We start from the raw sequence: 10590 nt of genomic DNA on the forward strand, positions 1-10590 counted from the left end.
ATCGGAGCAACACTGTGGCTTTTGTTGAAATCCGTAAGTAAAGTACTCTCCACCATGCACTGAACGAAGTTTTATGTAGACAGTGACCTTCCTCGTTTGGGAAATAGGAATTCATTTTTATACACCCCCCTCGCTCTATGCCGACTTAGTTGCGAAACATAAAAAATAGATTCGAACAACAAAAATCATGTAATGATTTTTGTCGTATAAGGGGCAACATATGTATTAAATAATAGTAACGAGATTACGAAAGCAGTCACTTTCAGTGTTACGTAAAATAACGTTATACCTTGTAAATTTCACGACACAAAATGAAGATGACAAGCAATGTGGGACTTCCTTCCGTTTGCGTTTGAAACTCTCGGAGAAATCCTGTGTATCGAGGTGGGAGGGAGGGGGCAGCAAGGGGAGCCTCGATTTGTTTTGCTGGCCCGGGCCTCTGACAGGTTTAGTGTGCCACTGCTCGTAGGGAACCACACGGTAGGAAACCCCACGACACCGCTGAGTGGTGCCAGCACGGTAGCTCAGCGTGTTCGGTCAGAGGGTTAGCTGCCCTCTGTAATAAAAAAAAAAGTGAGTTAATCGATCTACAACGAACTTAAACGGATGCCTTACGACGTCCGCCCCGCGCAGATGCAACGAACGAAAGCGAACAAAATGAGATTTAAAAAAAAGTGGTCAGCGCGACAGAATGTCAATCCTAAGGGCCCGGGTTCGATTCCCGGCGAGGTCGGAGATTCTCTCCGCTCACGGGTGGGTATTGTGTTGTCCTAATCATCATCATTTCGTCTCCATCGACGCGCATGTCGCCGAAGTAGCGTCAAATGGAAAGACTTGCACCCGGCGAACGGTCTACCCGACGGGAGGTCCTAGTCACACGACATTTACATTTTTTAATCAACATAATTATACACTCCGCAAGCCAGCTTACTATAGGTGGCGGAGGGTATTCTAGTATCACTACCTTTACACCCCTTTCCTGTTCCATTGAAGAGTACTGTTTAGAGTACAGAAGCGTATAATAAGAGTAATGAGTAGTGAAAATCCAAGAACATCATACCGAAACCTATTCAAAGAATTGTGCATATTAACCACAGCTTCTCAGTATATTTATTCCTTAAGGAAGTTTGTTGTAAATAATACATCTCTTTTTCCAACAAACTGCGTAGTACACAGTATCAATAGTAGGAATAAGAAAAATATACACAAAGATTTAAAATCACTTACTCTTGCCCAGAAAGGAGTTCAGTATTCAGCAACGCATATTTTCAATAAGTTACCAGCAACCATTAGGATATTAGTTTCTGACAAGGCACAATTTAACCATAATTTAAAAGAACGTTTGGTAGCCAACTCCTTCTATTCCATCCATGAGTTTCCAACAAGTGCAGTAGACCATTTTAATGAAAATTTATTATACTTTAATTTTTCACAATACTTGGTTGTAATAGCCAAGATACTAGCAAATGTCTGAATGATGGATTTAATGAAAGCAGATGTAAGTATTAAACCTGTAAATATTAGAAGTTTAAATTTAATTCTTGCACATAATTTTACTGTTTATTGATTGAGGATCATCAAAATTAATGAAACTCAAGTTTTTTCTAATTACATTTTTGTAATGTGTTTATCTGACATGTCCCACACCCAGGAGGATTCCCTCATTTATGGGTCTATGGAATGAATAATTAATCTAATCTAATCTATTGACGCGTGGGAAGAATATGCTGAGATGAAAAAAATCATGAGATACCTCCGTGTCGGACTTCCTTTTGCCTGGCGTAGCGGACTCCACAAGTCGTTGGAAGTCCCCTGCAGAGCCATGCTGCCCGTACAGCCGTCCATAATTGCTAATATGTTGGTTGTCGTACAGGATTTTGTACACGAACTGATCTCTCGATTACGTCCCATAAATGTTCGACGAGGTTCACGTCGGGCGGTCTCGGTGGCCAAATTATTCGCTCAAATTGTCCAGACTGTTCTTCAAACCAATCGCGAACAGTTATGGACCGCTGACATCCGTAGAAACTCCATTGTTTGGGAACATGAATTCGATGAATGGTAGGAAATGGTCTCCAAGTAGCCGAGCATAACCATTTCCAGCCAATTATCGCTTCAGTTGGACCGTAGGACCCAGTCCGTTCCACGTAAACACAGCCCACACCATCACAAAGCCACCACCAGCTTGCACAGTGCCATTTTGGGAACTTGGGTCCATGTCTTCGTGGGGTCTGCGCCACACTCGAAACCTACCATCACCTTTTACCAACTGAAATTGACACTCGTCTGACCAGACCGCGGTTTTCCAATCGTCTAGGATCCAACCGATGTCGTCACGAACCCAGGAAAGGCGCTGCGTGTGGCGTCGTGCTGTTAGCAAAGACACTCGCGTCGGTCGTCTGCTGCCATAGTCCATTAACGCTAAATTTCGCCGCACTGTTCTAATGGGTACGTTAGTCGTACGTCACACATTGATTTTTGCGGTTATTTCATGCAGCGTTGCTTGTCTGCTAGCACTACCAACTCTACGCAAACGCCGCTGCTCTCTGTCGTTAAGTGAAGGCCGTCGGCCGCTCCGTTGTCCGCGTGGTGGGAGGTAATGCTTGAAATTTGATATTCTCAGCTCACCCTTGTCGCTGTGGATCTCGCAATGTTGAATCCCCTAACGATTTCCGAAATGTCGTATCCCATGCATCTATCTCCAACTATAAACCGCGTTCAATGTCTGTTAATTCCGGCCGTGCGCTCACGGTCACGCAGGAAATCTTTTCACTTCAATCACTTAAGTTCGAATGACAGCTCCGTCAGTGCAACCGTACGCGATACTACTACTACTACTCTCTCTCTCTCTCTCTCTCTCTCTCTCTCTCTCTCTCTGTGTGTGTGTGTGTGTGTGTGTGTGTGTGTGTGTGTGTATATATCACTATCTCGTGACTTTTCTCATACAGTTGTTGACTATTTTTCCACATAATCGCCATTCCATTCAGTGAATGCAATGAATGTGGCGAGTCGTGCCACGAGCTTTTTCATGGCCTCCTCGAAGAACTCTACCACTAGCTCCTTCCCCGACTTAAGCATCCCTCTCATCGGTTGAAAATTTTAATTCCGCTCATGTGTGCCTTCAGGGAGGTCAAAAATGATACGCTGAAGGCACTAAGTCTGGAGAATACGGGGGAGGGGGGTTTCAAAACATTCCAACCAAATGAAGCCAAAAGCGCCTTAGCGGCTAAGGCTGCGTGAGGACGGGCGTCCCCGTGTAACAGGCACAATTCTCTCATTAGCATTCCCCTTCTGTAATTTGGAATGTTCCTTCTGATTTTTTTAGGGTCTCACAATATCACTGTGCACTGTTGGTCTCCATTTGAGGCAGAAATTAGACCATAATGAATGCCTTCTCGGTCACAAAACACTGACGGCCACAATTTTTTTGCGCGAAATTGTGGTTTTCAATTTTTTGGCGGATGGGGAATTTGTGTGACGGCACTGTGACGACTGCTTTGTCTCAAACGTGTTATGAGTCACCCACGTTTCATCCACATTCAGAATAGAGGTCAGAAAATCCTTACCTTCCAATTGAAGTCACTCAGAAAACTCGCGGTCACTACTGGCGCAAATTTTTTTTGTGTTGCTCTGTAGCTGTTTCAGGAGATCCTGAAACAACTTGCGCACAGTTTCCCGTGTTCCAGCGTTTCTGTTAGTGTTTCATGTAAGACAGTTGTGGAGGGTTGCGGAAACATCGCACAAATTTCCTCCGCTGTCAGTTGGCAGTCATCACAAACAGTTTCCTGTCTTTTTTTTTTTTTTTACACCAATTCAGCAATCAAAACGGAATGTCTACCACTCCTCTGTTTGTCATGAACATGTTCTATGTCTCGCCGGCCGAAGAGTCCGAGCGGTTCTAGGCGCTACAGTCTGAAGCCGCGCGACCGCTACGGTCGCAGGGTCGAATCCTGCCTCGGGCATGGATGTGTGTGATGTCCTTAGGTTAGTTAGGTTTAAGTAGTTCTACGTTCTAGGGGCAGATGACCTCAGAAGTTAAGTCCCATAGTGCTCAGAGCCATTTGAACCATTTCCATGTCTCCAATAAACTCCCTACACCATTTAAACACAATCGTTGTGTTCATAACACCTTTGCGGTAAACCGTTCTGATTCGCGAAAAAATTTCCGTAGGTGTCACTCTTCCGCAAGTAGGAAGTTGGTCACAGAATATAATTCGTACTTGGCGTGATTTATTACCAATTTTTACGCAACTGGAGACTACAAGGTGAGTTTAGATACTACCGTGTTCCTGTTATGCTGCCTCCGATCAGAAGATCTCTCCCTCTACCACTCAGTGTTGCCAAACCACAAAAAATGAAAAAGAAGTCCGTTATAGTCACAGTACACTTACTTACTGAACATGCCTCGTATACATTTCGAAGCCACTTTGGTGGTATGCGGCAGACGGTACGTCTAGTGCCAATATGGTACCTTCACACCCCTTTCCTATTCCATTAACGAATGATGCAATGTTTTGCAATGTTCAGTACAACCCACCAGTCAGCGTAACGTCATTCTGTAAGTGTTACTCTGCAGTCCACGTGATAGCTCCCAGGTGCACGTGTAAAACGGATAGCGTCCATTGACTCTCATCAAGGACACTTCGAACACTGAAGAAAGAGGCCACCAAGGACATCCCATTTTGCTGCGGACGATCTAACTCGTTTACTCTCGGCTTTCTTTACACTGGAGACCACTTCTTACCCGGCGAAGTGACTCTGCGATTTCTAGTTTGTGCTCCGTATCAAGTTTTCCGCGTGACTTAACGGTAGCAAAAAGTAAGCGGCAGCGGTCGATTCGAAACAGTCTCTGCAACCGCACGAGCGTGACGAAAATCAGATTACCTCGGCGCGGAAATTACTTGCTCACTTAGCACACAATAAGCCATAATGAAGCAGCTTGGGACGTGTCTCTTGCAGGTGTTATATCTTACCTAACGACCCAAGCAGACTTATCTTTGTTTTTCTTACGCGAATAAACATGTCTTTCACCTACATCCACATACATTTTATGTGTTAGTCTTCAGTGATGGCAAATCTTATAGCACAGCGTGTACTTTACTTCTGCAGAAAATACGCTGCAACCTTCCTTAGAAAAGAAATGTGTGAAGTTCACCGAGCAGCATGTTGGTCACATTGTGAATGGACATTAACGGTAATTTCTAGCTTATGATGTAGAATGAGAGGGAGTAAGAATCGACTGTTAGACGAGTGTAGAAAACTGGTAGTAAGCAGAAAGATTGTCTTCGGCCGTGTCGAAATCGATCATGCCAAGGATGTATCTATACGACAATTTGTAGGTTTGTCGCCATGCCCCCTCGAATAGGTATTGTCAGCTGTGGAAGAAATCTGGCTGTACAAGGAGTTCACAACTGCGATCGAAAGAAGTCCGTGACGAACAAGGAGAACCGTGATCACGTACATAGGGCAAAAGTATTAAGCACTGGCGTGAGAAACTTACGGGAGGAAGCACACATACTGTGCCCAACAAAATCTCCGGTTTTGAACCACAACTGAAAATCCTTGGAGCTACTGGAACAAAAAGCTCTCGACCTGTGGCCCTTGTTGTGCCTGTAAGGAATGGACACTCCTGCGTCCAAATATACCCTGTTGCAAGCTAGAATGAAATGCAGTTGTTCTGAATGTAGGCGCTACGAGAAGAGAGTTCACAAAAAATCATAAGATAATCTTACAACAGTATATGGGCGACGCTAACAGTAAATAAAAGATAACTTCCGTAGTAACCCAGAGAAATGTAATAGGACCGTTAACAGAGTGTCATTGTCACTCTGCAGCGGACTGTGTGCTGATACGAAACTTCGTGGCAGATTAAAACTGTGTGCCGGACCAAGACTCGAACTTGGGACCTTTGCCTTTCGCGGGCATGTGCTCTCCCGATTTCGAGTCTCGGTCCGGCAAACAGTTTTAATCTGCCAGGAAATTTCAAGACCGTTACTTTTGACAATATAAACAAATGATCTAGTAGAAAATATCTGAAGACTGTTCGCCGATCATGCCGTTGTCTATAAAAGTGAATAAGTGTAACATATTGCCCGCACACAGGAAAAGAAATTCTCTAGTGAACAACTAATCTGTAGCTGACAAACAATATCTACCGTCAAATATCTAGGAGCAACTGTCCAGGGCGATCTTAAGTGGAATGTCCGCATAAAACAAACAGCAGGAAAATCAGATCTCAGACTGAGATTTATAGGAAGAATCTTAAGGAAATATAACTCAGCGTCGGATGTGGTGGTTTGCAAGGTGCTTGTTCGACCGATTCTTGAGTATTGTTTATCTATCTGGGATTGTTATCAAGTAGGACAGATAGAAGAGGTAGAGAAGATCCATCGAAGAGCGGTTCGTTTCTTCATTGGTTTGGCCGGCCGAAGTGGCCGTGCGGTTAAAGGCGCTGCAGTCTGGAACCGCGAGACCGCTACGGTCGCAGGTTCGAATCCTGCCTCGGGCATGGATGTTTGTGATGTCCTTAGGTTAGTTAGGTTTAACTAGTTCTAAGTTCTAGGGGACTAATGACCTCAGCAGTTGAGTCCCATAGTGCTCAGAGCCATTTGAACCATTTTTCATTGGTTTGTCTGGTCGGTGCGATAGCCTTACAGAAATGCTCCACAAAACTTCAGTGGCAGGCGTTATAAGGGAGGCGCTGTGCACCACGGAGAGGTTTGCTACTGCACTTACCGGGAAGTGTCGGACAACATATTACTTCCTCCCACGTACATATTTTAAAATGACCACGACGACAAAATTGGAAAAATTAGAGCAAATACAGAGACTGACCGACAATCATTCTTCCCACATGTCATAGCAAGTGGAATAGGGAATTGGGTATCAATTAGTGGTAACAGAAGTACCTTCCACCACACACCGTTAGGCGGCTTGCGGAGGATGGTGTAAATGTAGAAGTAATGCCATATCAATGCTCGATGATAGACCTATTAATATTCAGATATTTTTGTGTACTTTCGATAAAATAGCATTTCAGTTTGCCCTACAAACATTTAACAGTCATCAGTATTAAAACTTTACTTCATGGGAAAAAAACTAGTTCAGAAATACTTTACTATATGACAATTTTAATGCTTACTTCTGTGATGTCTCTATCTTTGTGTTTTATTTCCACAATCGAGTCAATATTCTGACTAAATCGTCCTGAGAACTTTGTTTCTTGATTATTACATACCAAATAAAGACCGACATTTGATATATGGCGTCATATGATCGTTTCGTATTGAAAGTTTAAAAGTTGTTTGCTTTTAGACACCTTTCATACTATGCACTTCAGTAGGTTCTTGTCTGATCAAGGAGTTTTAGTCACGTATCCATGTGCAACAGTATTTTATCCTTATATGGCAACTGCAATGCAGGTCGCCTATTCCCGGAGGTGAGCCAGCCAAAAGAAGTGCTTGAAGGACAGGATCGGTTGGCGAGGGTCACATGGTCAGTGAACAAAGGAAGAAACTCTGTTCTTATGTTTGATGCCGTGAGGACGTGCCAAATAGTTTAGTTAGTAGCTTGTTTGCACTATATTTGTGTATTCATCCTTTGTAGAGCACCAGATTTATTTATTCCAGATATGTGAAGTCGTATTCCAAGTGGGCAATATTAGTTGCTTGTCGAGTTCACAGTTTCCAGTTTCAGTTAAGTCTTCTGGAATTGCAAGTAGACTTTCTCACGGTTTTTCCACTCACTAACTAACATCACGGGCTTTAATACGGTTATAGGGTGACTCTCCTCTTCTTTCGTATATGTATTGTCACATAAAGACATATAGAACATTCAATGGCACTTGTGTGTGAAACTTGAGATTTTCTATTCATTCTGCGAACAATATATATCCAGTAGTCATGCAGTTTAGGATTCTTATGAACTTATTTTTCACTTCCTTAATCTTAATTCAAATCTTTACTTGTGTTTACTTACGAATTATAATCTCAAACGAACTATATTTTGCTTTCACTATATTCCAAGAAGAGAGAGAATAAGTTCTTTTCACCGGTGATAGTACTTTCTTATTTTTAAATGAAATTTTCAACTAGCCGGGTAAGTTCATGTTGCAGCGACAGAAACCCGTTTGTATCACGCTAGCTCAACTCTTTTCGTTTAATTAAGCACTGTAGGATACAGAGTGCAAATGTATTTCAATTACGCGAATTACGGATATAAGGTGTAAGTCTTAGGCAGAGATAGCGAGTAGCTACAGGAGATCTGCTGTAACGATTATGGTTTCAGATTCGTGTTGGTTTCATTTATGCTAAACCCCGCCTTTAATTACTCCACTGCGCTACGAGAAAATTCCTTGTCACTACTTTTTCTAAATGTCACTACGATTTCTAAAACAAAGTTAGTCTGATTGCGTTGTTCAACTGTGGGTCGGATTTCATATACAGGGGAATCTTTCTGGGCATTACAACCAGGATCATAGTCTCTTATGAACTCGCAGGTTAAAGCATAAAGTAGTGACGGGCTTTCAAGTTCACAAGTTGTTTCCCTGGAGATGATTCTTCAGTGGTTAATTAACCTAGCTTTACACTAGTTATTAGGAAAACCAGCTTCAATTTGTGAAAATATATGATGCTAGAACCTGATTACAGTTAGGTGTAGACGTTATTAGAGGTGAAACTTCCTGGCAGATTAAAACTGTGTGCCCGACCGAGACTCGAACTCGGGACCTTTGCCTTTCGCGGGCAAGTGCTCTACCAACTGAGCTACCGAGGCACGACTCACGCCCGGTACTCACAGCTTTACTTCTGCCAGTACCTCGTCTCCTACCTTCCAAACTTTACAGAAGCTCTCCTGCGAACCGAAGGAAGGAGACGAGGTACTGGCAGAAGTAAAGCTGTGAGTACCGGGCGTGAGTCGTGCTTCGGTAGTTCAGTTGGTAGAGCACTTGCCCGCGAAAGGCAAAGGTCCCGAGTTCGAGTCTCGGTCGGGCACACAGTTTTAATCTGCCAGGAAGTTTCATATCAGCGCACACTCCGCTGCAGAGTGAAAATCTCATTCTGGAAACATCCCCCAGGCTGTGGCTAAGCCATGTCTCCGCTATATCCTTTCTTTCAGGAGTGCTAGTTCTGCAAGTTTCGCAGGAGAGCTTCTGTAAAGTTTGGAAGGTAGGAGACGAGGTACTGGCAGAAGTAAAGCTGTGAGTACCGGACGTGAGTCGTGCTTCGGTAGTTCAGTTGGTAGAGCACTTGCCCGCGAAAGGCAAAGGTCCCGAGTTCGAGTCTCGGTCGGGCACACAGTTTTAATCTGCCAGGAAGTTTCATATCAGCGCACACTCCGCTGCAGAGTGAAAATCTCATTCTGGAAACATCCCCCAGGCTGTGGCTAAGCCATGTCTCCGCTATATCCTTTCTTTCAGGAGTGCTAGTTCTGCAAGTTTCGCAGGAGAGCTTCTGTAAAGTTTGGAAGGTAGGAGACGAGGTACTGACAGAAGTAAAGCTGTGAGTACCGGGCGTGAGTCGTGCTTCGGTAGCTCAGTTGGAAGAGCACTTGCCCGCGAAAGGCAAAGGTCCCGAGTTCGAGTCTCGGTCGGGCACACAGTTTTAATCTGCCAGGAAGTTTCATATCAGCGCACACTCCGCTGCAGAGTGAAAATCTCATTCTGGAAACATCCCCCAGGCTGTGGCTAAGCCATGTCTCCGCAATATCCTTTCTTTCAGGAGTGCTAGTTCTGCAAGGTTCACAGGAGAGCTTCTGTAAAGTTTGGAAGGTAGGAGACGAGGTACTGGCAGAAGTAAAGCTGTGAGTACCGGGCGTGAGTCGTGCTTCGGTAGCTCAGTTGGTAGAGCAGTTGCCCGCGAAAGGCAAAGGTCCCGAGTTCGAGTCTCGGTCGGGCACACAGTTTTAATCTGCCAGGAAGTTTCATATCAGCGCACACTCCGCTGCAGAGTGAAAATCTCATTCTGTTATTAGAGGTTCTCACTGCCCTTAAACATTTCAAAACAGCTGCACCCACTGATATTCGATGTAGGAACTTCCGCATCTTCGGGTGCTTCAGTTACATACTACAGAAAGATTTTTTTAAGGTACAACTTCTGGTAATGAGAAAATATTCACTCTATTTGAGAGCTACGCCCTTTTAAAGAGAAGTATTAAAGCGTGCTGCTTCGTTACGCCTTAACTGAATATCGTGTCTGACTGAAAGCTGATGATAGCCCAAGATGAATAAGTCAGTGTAATTGCATTAAAAAAGAAATTTTGCTTCACGTACATCTCTGAAGCCTCTACGTGTATAATAACTTTAGATACGGAAAACTGTAACAATTTTCAGTAATTCTGTGCTCTAACAACAAGCTACATTTTGTTACTTATATTTACTACTTAGTGCAGACAGAGTCCTACTTGCTGCTCCCATATATAATTTTAAGTAAATTTTAAAAATCAAAGTTTATATTGACATAAAAGTACGAATTTGCTACATATTGGATTTGTGCCCAGAGATAATGCTAGTGGAATGACTTTTTAAAATTGGAATCAGGCAGGATTAGAGAGAAAGTTAATTGAAATAGTATTAAAGACAAAATGTGAGGTTGT

At 43.5% G+C, this 10590-nt stretch overlaps 2 non-coding genes across 2 annotated transcripts; one reads left to right on the top strand and one right to left on the bottom strand.

Annotated features, from left to right (window-relative positions):
• Positions 1 to 8697: 8697 nt before the first annotated feature.
• Trnas-cga (transfer RNA serine (anticodon CGA)) lies at positions 8698 to 8772 on the bottom strand. Its single transcript has one exon. It is a non-coding gene; the product is annotated as a tRNA-Ser (tRNA).
• Positions 8773 to 9819: 1047 nt separating this feature from the next.
• Trnas-cga (transfer RNA serine (anticodon CGA)) lies at positions 9820 to 9894 on the top strand. Its single transcript has one exon. It is a non-coding gene; the product is annotated as a tRNA-Ser (tRNA).
• The last annotated feature ends 696 nt before the right edge of the window (positions 9895 to 10590 follow it).

Source organism: Schistocerca nitens, chromosome 4 (genome assembly GCF_023898315.1).
Source record: "Schistocerca nitens isolate TAMUIC-IGC-003100 chromosome 4, iqSchNite1.1, whole genome shotgun sequence".
In the NCBI taxonomy this organism is placed as follows: domain Eukaryota; kingdom Metazoa; phylum Arthropoda; class Insecta; order Orthoptera; family Acrididae; genus Schistocerca; species Schistocerca nitens.